We start from the raw sequence: 11,376 nt of genomic DNA, 5'->3' as shown, positions 1-11,376 counted from the left end.
CAGGAACTCAAGGCAGGAACCTGGAAGCAGGAACTAAAGCAGAGGGCATGAAAGAATACTGCTTAGTGGATTGTTCTCGTGGCTTGCTCAGTTTGCTTGCTTGCTTGCTTGCTTGCTTCCCTTTTTAGGGGAGTGAGGTGGGGGGGGGGGTGAGACAGGGTTTGTCTGTGTAGCCCTGGCTGGCCTGGAACTCTTTCCATGCTGGCCTCAAAATCGTCATGTCTCTGAATCCTGAGTGCTGAGATTAAAGGTGTAGGCCACCAATGCCTGTCTTCAATTTGCTTGCTTGCCTTCATTTTTTTGTTTTGTTTTGTTTTGTTTGTTTGTTGTTTTTTGAGACAGGGTTTCTCTGTGAAACAACCCTGGCTGTCCTGGAACTTGCTTTGTAGACCGAGTCAGCCTTGAACTCAGAGATCCATCTGCCTCTGTTTCCCAAGTGCTGGGTTTGATGACATGCGTCACCACGCCTGGCTCAATTTGCTTTCTTATATAACCCAGAACCACCTGTCCAGAGGTGGAACTACTCACAGCAGGCTGGGCCCTCTCATATCAATCATTAATTAAGAAAATATTCCATAGGTTTGCCTACTGACCATTATGATGGAGGCATTTTCTCAGCTCTTCCTTAATGGCCTGAATGTGTGTGTCAAGATGACCAAAAAGACAAAAAACAAAAACAAAAACAAAACAAAAAACACCAGCACAATCACGTCAGCCATTGTTATCAGCGCCATCTCCGAGTATCGTGCCTTCTTGTGTACAGCCCCCAGTGCTGTTTATTTCTGCTTCTATCCTCATCAGCGGAGCCAGCCAGGAGCTTGTGCTCGATATCTACCTGACTGGGTTAGAGCTTTGGTGCAAAGCAATGGTCCTTCTAAGGACCCACATGGCATACCTTTCCTGATACCCTAGCCAGTTCCTCAACATCCCTTAGAATAGTTTCCTTCATCTATTAGTCCTTTCTAACTAGTTTTTGAAAATTACCACCTACTACTCATAGACATGTAAGAAGAAAACAGCTCGAGGAGAAATGCCAGGGCTGACTGCTCTCCATGCAGAATAGGGAACTGCTCTAAAGGGCAGAGGGCTAGCGCGTGACTCAGTAGTTGAGTGCTTATATACATGAGGGATGTCTGAGGTTGGATCTCAAGAATGGGAAAAAAAAAGCATCTTTTAAAAGCAGCAATTTATGTAAGAGCTAATTTCTTACATAAGAGGTTAAGAGAGGCTGTCTCGAAACCCCCCCCAAAAAAGGAGGGGCTGGTGAACCCCTCTTTAAAAGGTGGCTTTTGCTCGGTTTGTCTCTGAGCTGACAGCTAACGGAACCCCAACCTGACTGTGGGCCACTGTGGATGCAAAGGAGGGAGTTACCGTCCAGACACGGATGATGTGAATGTCCATTTGCAATTGGCAGAGGACAGTTTCCTGGGAGTTGATTCTCTGCTTCCACTGTGGGATCTGGGGGTTGAATTCAGGTCACCGAAGTGACACAAGTACTCCTACTGCAGTGGTTCTCAACCTGTGAGCTGAGACCCCTTTGGGGGTTGAAAGGCCCTTTCACAGGGGTTTCGTATCAGATACCCTGTATATCAGACATTTACATTGATTCATAACAGGAGCAAAATTACAGTTATGAGATAGCAATGAAATAATTCTATGTTTGGGGGTCAACTACAACATGGGAACTGTGTTAAAGGGTCACAGCATTAGGAAGGTTAAGAACCACTGTTCTACTGGATAAGGCATTTCCCTGGCCTTACACTTTATTTTCTTATTAAATACCTGTGCTCCACCCAAGCTCAGCTGTTAAAATCCTACTCCCTAATGTGATGGTGTAGGGGGGACATCCTTTGGGAGGAGCCAGTTGTAGTGGCTTGAATGAGAACAAGCCTCCATAGGCTAATATATTGAATGCTTGGTCCCCAGTACATGGAACTGTTTGGAAAGGGTTAGGAGGTATGGCCTTGTTGGAGGAGGTGTGTCACTGGAGGTGGGCTTTGAGGTTTTAAAAGTCAATACTATTCCCAGTTAGCCCTTTGCCTCATACTTGTAGATCAAAAAGTAAACTCTCAACTACTGCTCTAGTGCCATGTCTGCCTGCCTGCCTGCCTGCCTGCCTGCTGCCATGCTCCCTACTATGATGGCCATGGACTCCAACCTTCTGAAACTGTCAACTATTGCAAAAATTACTTTAACTATGTAAAGATGTGTTATATTTGTTTATGTTGCATCTGTGTGTTTAATTATATAAAGATGTGTTTCATTTGTTTCACCTTGCCTGCCTAAAGCACCTGACTGGTCTAATAAAAAGCTGAATGGCAGGAGAGGGATAGGCAGGGCTGGAAAGCCTAAGAGTATAAATAGGAGGAGAACTCTAGGCTGGAGAAGAAAGAGAGAAGGAGAGAACTAGGGAGAAAGAGGGGGACACACCTGGGGTAAGAAGCCAGGCAGCTACCAGACAGACATAAAAGAAGTAGTTAAAGTAGGACACACAGAAATAAAGGTAAAATGTCCTGAGGTGAAAAGTAAATATGAGAAACATGTTAATTTAAGTTAAAAGAATTAGTCAAAACAAGCCTAAGCTAGGCCAAAGCATGCATAACTAATAAGAACTTGTCCGTGTCATGATTTGGGAGCTGATTGGTGGCCCCCAAGAAAAAGCCAGGTACAGTAAGCCCCCAATAAACTCTTCCTTCTATAAGTTGCCCTGGTCCTGGTGTCTTATCACAGCAATAGAGCCCTCATAATGGGATCAGCATCTTTACGACCCAAGAGCTTGCTTCCTTTCTCAATTACGTAAGGACATGACCAAAGGATGACTCATCTTTAAACAGAATTTCAACCTGAGCAAACAACAAATTGGGAAATATCTTGTTCCTGGAGTAAAGTATAGGAAAGCCTCTGGACCCATGTGTACCACCTGGGAATATCACACTCTGTGACTGAAAGGCACTCCTGTGTTTCTGGCCTTGGCAATCCCCTCCTTGTGGAACTCTGAGTCTGAGCTAGAGGCCTGGAGAATGGCAGTTCTCAGGCCACAGCTCCCGGGTCTTGGCAAGCGACACATCACCTTAGACCAGAGGACAGCCAACTCTCCAGCTGTTCTCTGCAGCATTGAGGATGTAAGAGGGATGTAGAACCACTGTGAGTAATTTAGTAAAACAGCTTTTGGATAAGAGTCAGGCCACGTATGATTACTCTGCTGCCTTTTACATGGTGTGGTCCTGGAGCCTGCAAATCAGAAGGGCTGCTACCTAGGATGCTGAGCTGAAGCATGTTAAAGGGAGAAACAATGAGGGCCTTCAAGAACATATCAGAGCCCTGCCTGTGCTGGACTGGGGCTGATCACATGACCCTGCCTAGCTTGGAGGATGCTTTGAAATAACTGTGGGGAAGTACAGCATCTATCTAGTGAGTGTAAGTCCTCCCTGCATGAAACATTAGTTGTTACTGTCGTGTGACAATATAACTGTGGAGACAACTGGAAGCATAGTGGAACATTCTTTCCAAGGTTTTGTTTCTGGCTTGTTCTGTGTTTTAATCATCTGGCTTGTTTTACTGCCTGAAGGAGAAGGAGAATGTTTCCACTACTCCATATCTCTCCCAAGAACAGGGCTGGGAATATGAGTCTCTGCACCTTCCTTGGGTCAGGCAGATGCTAGGCCCCAGCCCAGAGGATTGTCCCCTAGAGGAAGGTGTCCAGCTCATCCCAACTTGTTCTGGAATTCGTGGGCTTCAGTACAGATTGTCCTGTATCTTGAGGACCCCTCTTAGAATTATATCCTACTTAAAGGGGATGAACTGGACTTTAGGAATTGATGACATTTATATTGTTTTTGCAGTGCTGAGGATCAAAGCCAGTCTCCATACATGTTAAACAAGTGCTCTGCCAGTGAGCTGTGGCTCTGGCTCCTGACTTAAACAAAATAAATAAATAATAACAGCTTTATGGAGATACAATTCACACACCATAGAATTCACCAACTTAGGCTGCAACTCAACAGTCTTAGTATATTTACAGTTGTGCCAACTGTCAAAACTGACTTTAGAACATTTTCACTATCTCCCAAAGAAACCCTGTGTCCACAATTGTTATTCTCTGTTCCTTCTCAGCTCTACATAACTATTGCTTTCTGACCCTGCACATGTGTCTATTTTGGACATTTCAGACTAACGCAGTCACAATACAGATGTCCTCGCTACAGCTGAGTACCATCCATTATGCAATGTGTTTAACACACAGTGGTGTATGCTAACGATTCCTTAGTTGACAGACATTTGGACTGTTCCCACCTTTGGAACAATCTTCTATAAACTTTCATGCCCAGCCTTCTGTTAACATTCTCCTGAATGGATACCTGGGGATAGAATTGCTGGGCCATTTGCTAATGCTTAATGTTTAATGTTTTGATGGCTGCACCGATGTACACTGAGGGCTCCTGTTTCTCTGCACCTTGCAGGAACACAATTATCTTTCTTTGCTGCTTCATTTTTTTTTTCTTTTTTGGGGTGGGGAGGAAGGGTGTGGAGGGAGGCTAGGATTCAAACCCAGAGTCCAGAGAGTGCTATGGACATACTCTTTCCACTGAGCAACAGTCCCTGTTACTGCCCTCAAACTCCCAGGCTTAAGCAATACTACCTCTGCTTCCCCAGTAACTGTGACTACAGACTATTAGGAATTAGAGTTATAGATGGTTGTGAGATGCCATGTGGGCACTGGGAATTGAACCCAGGATTTCTGCAAAAGCAGTAATCACTTTAACCACTGGGCCATCTCTCCAGCTCTTCTTTACCTTTTTTTTTTTTAAACTATAAATGACTTTATTCAGTCATTTTCTTTACAACTGAACTCCAGGAATTCAAAATCAACATCCTCACCTGCAAACGTCTTCATTTTTAAAATAATTTATTCATTTTTATTTTATGTGCATTGGGACTTTGCCTGTATGTATGTCTGTGTGAGGGCGTCAGATCTTGGGAGTTACAATTGTGAGTTGCCATGTAGGTGCTGGGAATTAAATCTGGGTCTTCATAAAGAACAGTCAGTGCTCTTAACCACTGAGCCCATAAATGAGAAATGTTTTATCTTTAAAAAAAATTATGGTCAGCCGGGCGTTAGTGGTGCACGCCTTTAATCCCAGCACTCAGGAGGCAGAGGCAGGCGGATCTCTGTGAGTTCGAGGCCAGCCTGGTCTCCAGAGGGAGTTCCAGGATAGCCTCCAAAGCCACAGAGGAACCCTGTCTTGAAAAAAACAAAAAAGAAAAAAACATGGTCTTACTATGTAGCCCAGGCTGGCCTGGAACTCTCTGTGTAGATCAAGCTGGCCTGGAACTCACAGAGACCCAAGTGTTGAGATTAAAGGCATGCACCACCATACCTGGATCATGTTAAATCATTTTGATATAATCTAAATAACAGATAAGGCTGGAATTTTTTTCTCTCTTTGTAGGTTTTGTTTTTGCTGTATTGGGGCTTGAACCCAGGGCTTTGCACATGCTAAGCAAACACTCTACCACCGAGCTACATCCTTAACTTCCCGTGAGTTTCTTATGCACACCAGAAAATGTTCCAACCTTGTGCTCCACTTGTTCGGATGTGCTCTGTCTGAGCGAACCTTTAGGAGCTGGCTGCCATCCACTTTCACATGGATCCTCTTTCCTCACAATTTCACTTGGGAAGACCAAGTCCTCAAGAATGGCATCGTGCACTGCTGTCAAGGGTGGCTTCTGGGTACTTTGGCTTATTTTTCCTACAGTTTTTCCAAGTTGGCTTGGGCAGAAGCCTCCTCCTTTAGAAGACTGCTAAACTTTTTCTCCAATTTACAAACTAGCCAGACTTAAATTTTCTAGAAAGAAAACTGAGGAACTGGTACAAAAATTATGATAGCTTTCCAACCACCAACTTCAATGTCCTTGGCCACGGTGATGTTGCTTCCTGAACCTGCACTTTGAGATCTGCATTCATCTCCAGCTTGAGCATCACCCAAGAGATGCCAGACTTGAACTCATCCGGCTTAAAAATCTTGGTGCTCGAGCTGAACAAGGCCACGTTCTTGCAGAGTGCCAGTGTAGAAAGAGTTTCTTTACCCATTTTTAAACTGGATTGTCTTCTTACTAAGTTGTATAAGCCCTTTGTGTATTATGGGTATTGGTCTTGTGTCCGGTATATGATTTACAAAAATTGTGTACTATTGTGTGGGTTTTACTTAGCAACAATCTTTTGAAGGATGAAATTTTAAATTTTGAGAAAAAAATTGCTTGTATTTTGGATATTATAGCTAATAGACTATTACCTAAGTCACAAAATTTTGTGACTATGTTTTTCCCAGGAGTTATTTTTATAAAGATTTTATTTATTTATTATGTATACAGTTATCTTCATGCATGCTTGCACACCAGAAGACGGCACCAGATCTCATTATAGATGGTTGTGAGCCACCATGTGGTTGCTGGGAATTGAACTCAAGGCCTCTGGAAGAGCAGTCAGTGCTCTTAACCTCTGAGCCATCTCTCCAGACCTTTCCCAGGAGTTTTATAGCACTAGCTATTATATGTAGATTTCAACCCATCTTGAGTTGATTTTTGTATGTGTTGTGAGCTAGAATCCAACTTTACCCTTTTGCATGGGGATAACCAGCCAGCTGTCCTGGCACCCATTGTTGTAAATTTTATCTTCCCCCATTGTACTATCTTGGCACCTTTGCCAAATATTGATTGACCATTAACATAAAAATTTATTTCTGACTCAGTTTTATTTTAGAGATCTTTATGTCTATCCTTATGCCGATACTACACTAACTTGATTACTGCAATAAGCTTTAGAATGAGGAAATTCAAGTATTTCAAACTTAAGTCTTTTACAAGTTTGCTTTGGCTAGCCTACATCCCTTGATTGCCACATGAGTTTTAAGATTGACTTATTATGTATACAAAGAAGTCAAACTGGATTGCATTTCAGAGACAGTATGAATGCCCCAGTGCCACCACGTGCATGCTAAAGTCAAAGGACACCTTTCAGGAGTTGGTCCTCACTTTCCTTCTTGTTGCTCCTGCTATTCCAGCCTCACTGGATGAGTGTCCTGCTCCACTTCCCCTCTCATCCTAGGAGTGCTGGAGTTACAGATGCACACCACCACACCCAGTCTTTAATGTGGGTTCTGGGGATCAGAATTGCTTTATCAAGCTTGCATACCTAGTGCTTTTACCTGCTGAGCCATCTGCTGACCCCTGGGAGGGATTATAATAGAAACTGCCTTGACTACATAGCTCAGTTAGGTAATATCTCACCAATACTAAGTCTTCTAGTCCATGAACATGGGCTATTACCAAGGTCTTTTCTATCTCTCAATGATCTTTTGTGGTTTTCAGAACATACGTTCTGTATTTAGTTTTGCTAGAGATTCCCTAAGCATTTTATTCTTTTGTATGCTATTATAAATGTAACTTAATTTGCCGGGTTTATTGCTATTATATAACAATATAATTTATTTTTGTATACTAATCTTGAAACCTTACTTAGCTCTCTTATTTGTCCTAATAATAGTCTTTGGTAGATCACTTGGAATTTTCTACATACAAAATTACATCATAAAGCTGACTGTGGTATTGCACACCTATTTGGGGTTATTATGTGTGTGCCTCCATGTTTTTATGGACACCATGTACATGTAGTACCCACAAACACCAGAAGAGGACATCAGATTACTTGGAACTGGAGGGACAGGTAGTTGTGAGCTGCCCAGTGTGGGTGCTGGGAACCAAACCAGGGTCCTCTGGAAATGTAGTTAAGTGCTCTTAACCTTTGAGCCATTTCTCCAGCTGTGATGGTGCTCACTTGAGGCCAGACAATCAAAACACCAAAATTAAACAACTACAAATCACATAATCTGAAAATAGATATTTTTAATTATTATCTGGGTGTCTTTTTTCTTCTTTAAATTTAAGAGGGTTTTGTTGTTGTTTTAATTTTATGTATATGGGTGTTTTACCTACATGTTTGTCTGTAAACCATGTGTATTCTTGGTGCCCACAGAGACCAGAAAAGGAAGTAAAATATCCTGGAACTGGAGTTTCAGATGGTTGCAATTCATTACATGGGTGTTAGAATTCAACCTGGGTTCTCTGAAGAGTGGCAGGAGCTCTTAACTGCTGAGTCATCTCTCCAGCCCCGTATTTAATTTTCTTACCTAATTTGCTTTATTTTTGGAGACTATGCTGGCTAGTTTTATGTCAACTTAATATAAACTAAAGTCATCTGAAAGGTGGAACCTCAATTTAAGAAAATGCCTCCATTCGATTGGGCTAGCCTGTAGGGCATTTTCTTAATTAGTGATAGATGTGGAGGACCCAACCATTGTGGGTGGGGCCACCCTTCAGCTGGTGGTCCTGGGTTCTATAAACAGGCTGAGCAAGCCAGGAGGAACAGCACCCCTCCATGGCCTCTGCATCAGTTCCTGCCTTGCTTCAGGTTCCTGCCCTCACTGCTTCTGACAATGAACTGAGAGTTGCTTTGATTATGCTTCTTTGTAACAACAGAAACCCTAATGAAAACAGAGACGATTACTGGATAGTTCCTTTAATCTTTGGACTAAAGTGTTTTATTTCATACATAAAAGGAAATGGAGAGTAGTCAGGTCAAGCTGTGTGGGTTCTACAATAGGATGACACTAAAGCTTCACTGACTCAGTGTCTCAGATGAATGCCCACTCTTGGAGTTTATCAACATTAGTAACAATAATAATAATAAAACCCTCAAAGACTCACATTTGCAAAACCAACACAGTATTTTGTGAAAACAGAACAGCAGTTTTCACTTCACCTTCTGGTGGCATTTTGCTCACAAAGTTGTACAAACCCACAGTCTCAGGATGGCTTGAGCTTTGCAAAGGTGCCTGGCCAGGGACTCAACTGCAGGCCAGGCCACTCAATTTCCAATCTTACCAAAGGGATCCCCAAACTCCCATATGCATACAAAGAGGCACAAATACAAGGCCAGGGAAGTTTGGCTTCTAGGGTCTTACAAGTCATCTTTGTAAACATTGGTTGGTTGGTTGGTCTTTCAAGACAGGGCTTCTCTGTGTAGCTTTAGAACCTGTTCTGGTACTTGATCTGTAGACCAGGCTGGCCTCAAACTCACAGAGAACCTCCTGCCTCCACCTCCCTAGTGCTGGGATTAAAGGCATGAGCCACACCTGGCTGTTTGTTTTGTCTTAATGTGCATGTGTTCATATGTGAGTGTAAGTGTATGTATAGGAGTCAGAGGATAAGAACCAGTGTAGGCCCTTGCCTTCTGTTTGGTTTTTGTTTTAGTTAGAGTTGCTGTGCTGTGAAGAGACGCCATGACTAAGGCAACTTATAAAAGGAAACATTTACAAGAATGGAGATACCATAATAGAGGGAGTCATTTTAGGTTTACAGAGAAATCAGGCACTAGGGAAATGTCTGGAGATCTACAAAGATGACACCAGCTAACAATCTAAACAACAGAGGAGAGGCTACCTTAAATGTTCTCCCCTGATAATGATATTGATGACTGACTTATATGCCACCCGATAGCCCTCATCCAGCAGCTGGTGGAAGTAGGAAGCAGACACCCACAACTAATCACCGAACTGAACTGGAATCCAGATGCAGAGGACGAGTGAAGAGTAAAGGGGTCCAGACCAGACTGCTGAAACCCACAGAAACAGCTGACTTGAACATCGGGGAACTCTAGCTCCCCAGACTGATAGTTGGGATACCAGCATGGGACTGATCCAGACCCCAGGAACATGGGTTTCAGTGAGGAAACCTCGGAAATCTACGGAACCTCCTGTAGTAGTTCAGTACTTACCCCTAGCATAGGTGTGGACTTTGGGAGCCCATTCCACATAGAGGAATACTTCCTGAGCCAAGACACACAGGGGGTGGGCCTAGGCCCTATCCCAAAGAATATGATAGACTCTGATGACACCCTATGGAAGGCTTCACCATCCAAGGGGAGCAGAAAGGTTATGTGATAGGTAGGGTTTTAGTAGGGGGACTGGGGTGGTCGGGGAAGATGGGAGGGAGAAGGGAACTAGGATTGTCATGTAAAACAATCTTGTTTCTAATTCAAATAAAAAAAGAACTGAGAAAAAAAAAGGAAACATTTTATTGTGGTGTTACAGTTTTAGTCCATAATCACTGTGGTGGGTAGCATGACAGCAGGCAGGCATGGTGCTGGAGCAGTAGCTAAGAGCTTACATCTGAAACCCCAAAGCCCACCCCCAGTGACACACCCTCCTCCAATAAGGTGACACCATTACATTCCCAAACAGTTCCACTAACTCAAGATCAAACATATGAGCCTATGGGAGCCACTCTCAGTTTGAGAGGGTCTTTTGATCACCGCAGCCTATGCCAGGCTAGCTGGCCCACAAACTTCCAGGACTCACTTGTTCCTATCTCACATCTCTCAGGGGCACTGCACTAGGGATCACAGACATGCTTAAGTGTCTTCTGGGGATCTGAACTCAGGTCCTCATGCTTGAGCCATCTCCCCAGTCTCTAACAGTTTAATGGAGTGCATTCTTGGCATAGATTCTAGTTGATAGCCTCACTAACAGTACAAAGAGCTGCCTGGCCAGAGTGGACCACTTCCTGAGGACAGAGAATGGATCAGGAAAAAAAGTTTGAAGCATGATGGAAAGTTGGTCAAGGGACAGGTTGGGCCAGCTGTAGGGCTGGGAGCAGCAGCCTAGGATCTGGCTGAGAACTTTGTGCCAGGCTCAGGGGAATTAATCCTGGAGTTCCAGCCTGCACAGGCTGAGTTAAAGGTCAGATCCTATAATAAGCCTTCAAGAAGCTGAGATCGATGGGACCACAGAAGGCCAGGGGGAAGTTTTCAGGGCCTGCTTGTTCCACACGGAAGGAAACTTCAGAAACTGCCGGTTTCACTTTCAGGATCAGTGAAAGGGAAAAATGAGCCCTCAGTTCCTGTGGCTTCTCCAAAGTCAGCCAGCCCCAACCTTCCTTTTGATAGTATGAAAACCAAAGTTCAAAACAGCTTGGTGATACACCAGCAGGGGACTTGTTTGCTCACTCCACATCCAACCCAACAAAGCCTCTGCCTCTACGAATCTGTGGAATCCATGTCCCCCCACTCCTCCCACCACCACTCGCCCAAGTGACACTCACCCTCTCTGACCACTATCTGGAATGTTCATATCCTTCCTCAAAATGCTAACCTGAACATGTCACTCTTCTCCAGGAAATGCTGGGACTTTTCAGGCTCTAAGGGGAAGAAGTAGTTCTCCTGGGTGTCGCCTCTCAACTATGAAGCTTTGAAGCAGCAGCAGGTACCTGCATCTTCACAGGGGAGCGCATGTCTTGAAAACAGCTCTGAGAAACTGGGTA

The 11,376-nt window shown here is 43.8% G+C and overlaps 1 pseudogene; it reads right to left on the bottom strand.

Moving 5' to 3' along the window:
- Positions 1-5,529: 5,529 nt before the first annotated feature.
- On the bottom strand, positions 5,530-6,456 carry LOC100768094 (annotated as a pseudogene).
- Positions 6,457-11,376: the final 4,920 nt, after the last annotated feature.

Source organism: Cricetulus griseus, chromosome 3 (assembly GCF_003668045.3).
Source record: "Cricetulus griseus strain 17A/GY chromosome 3, alternate assembly CriGri-PICRH-1.0, whole genome shotgun sequence".
Taxonomy (NCBI): domain Eukaryota; kingdom Metazoa; phylum Chordata; class Mammalia; order Rodentia; family Cricetidae; genus Cricetulus; species Cricetulus griseus.
Note: the sequence above shows the minus strand (reverse complement) of the source record. Positions and strands in the feature narration are given on the sequence as shown.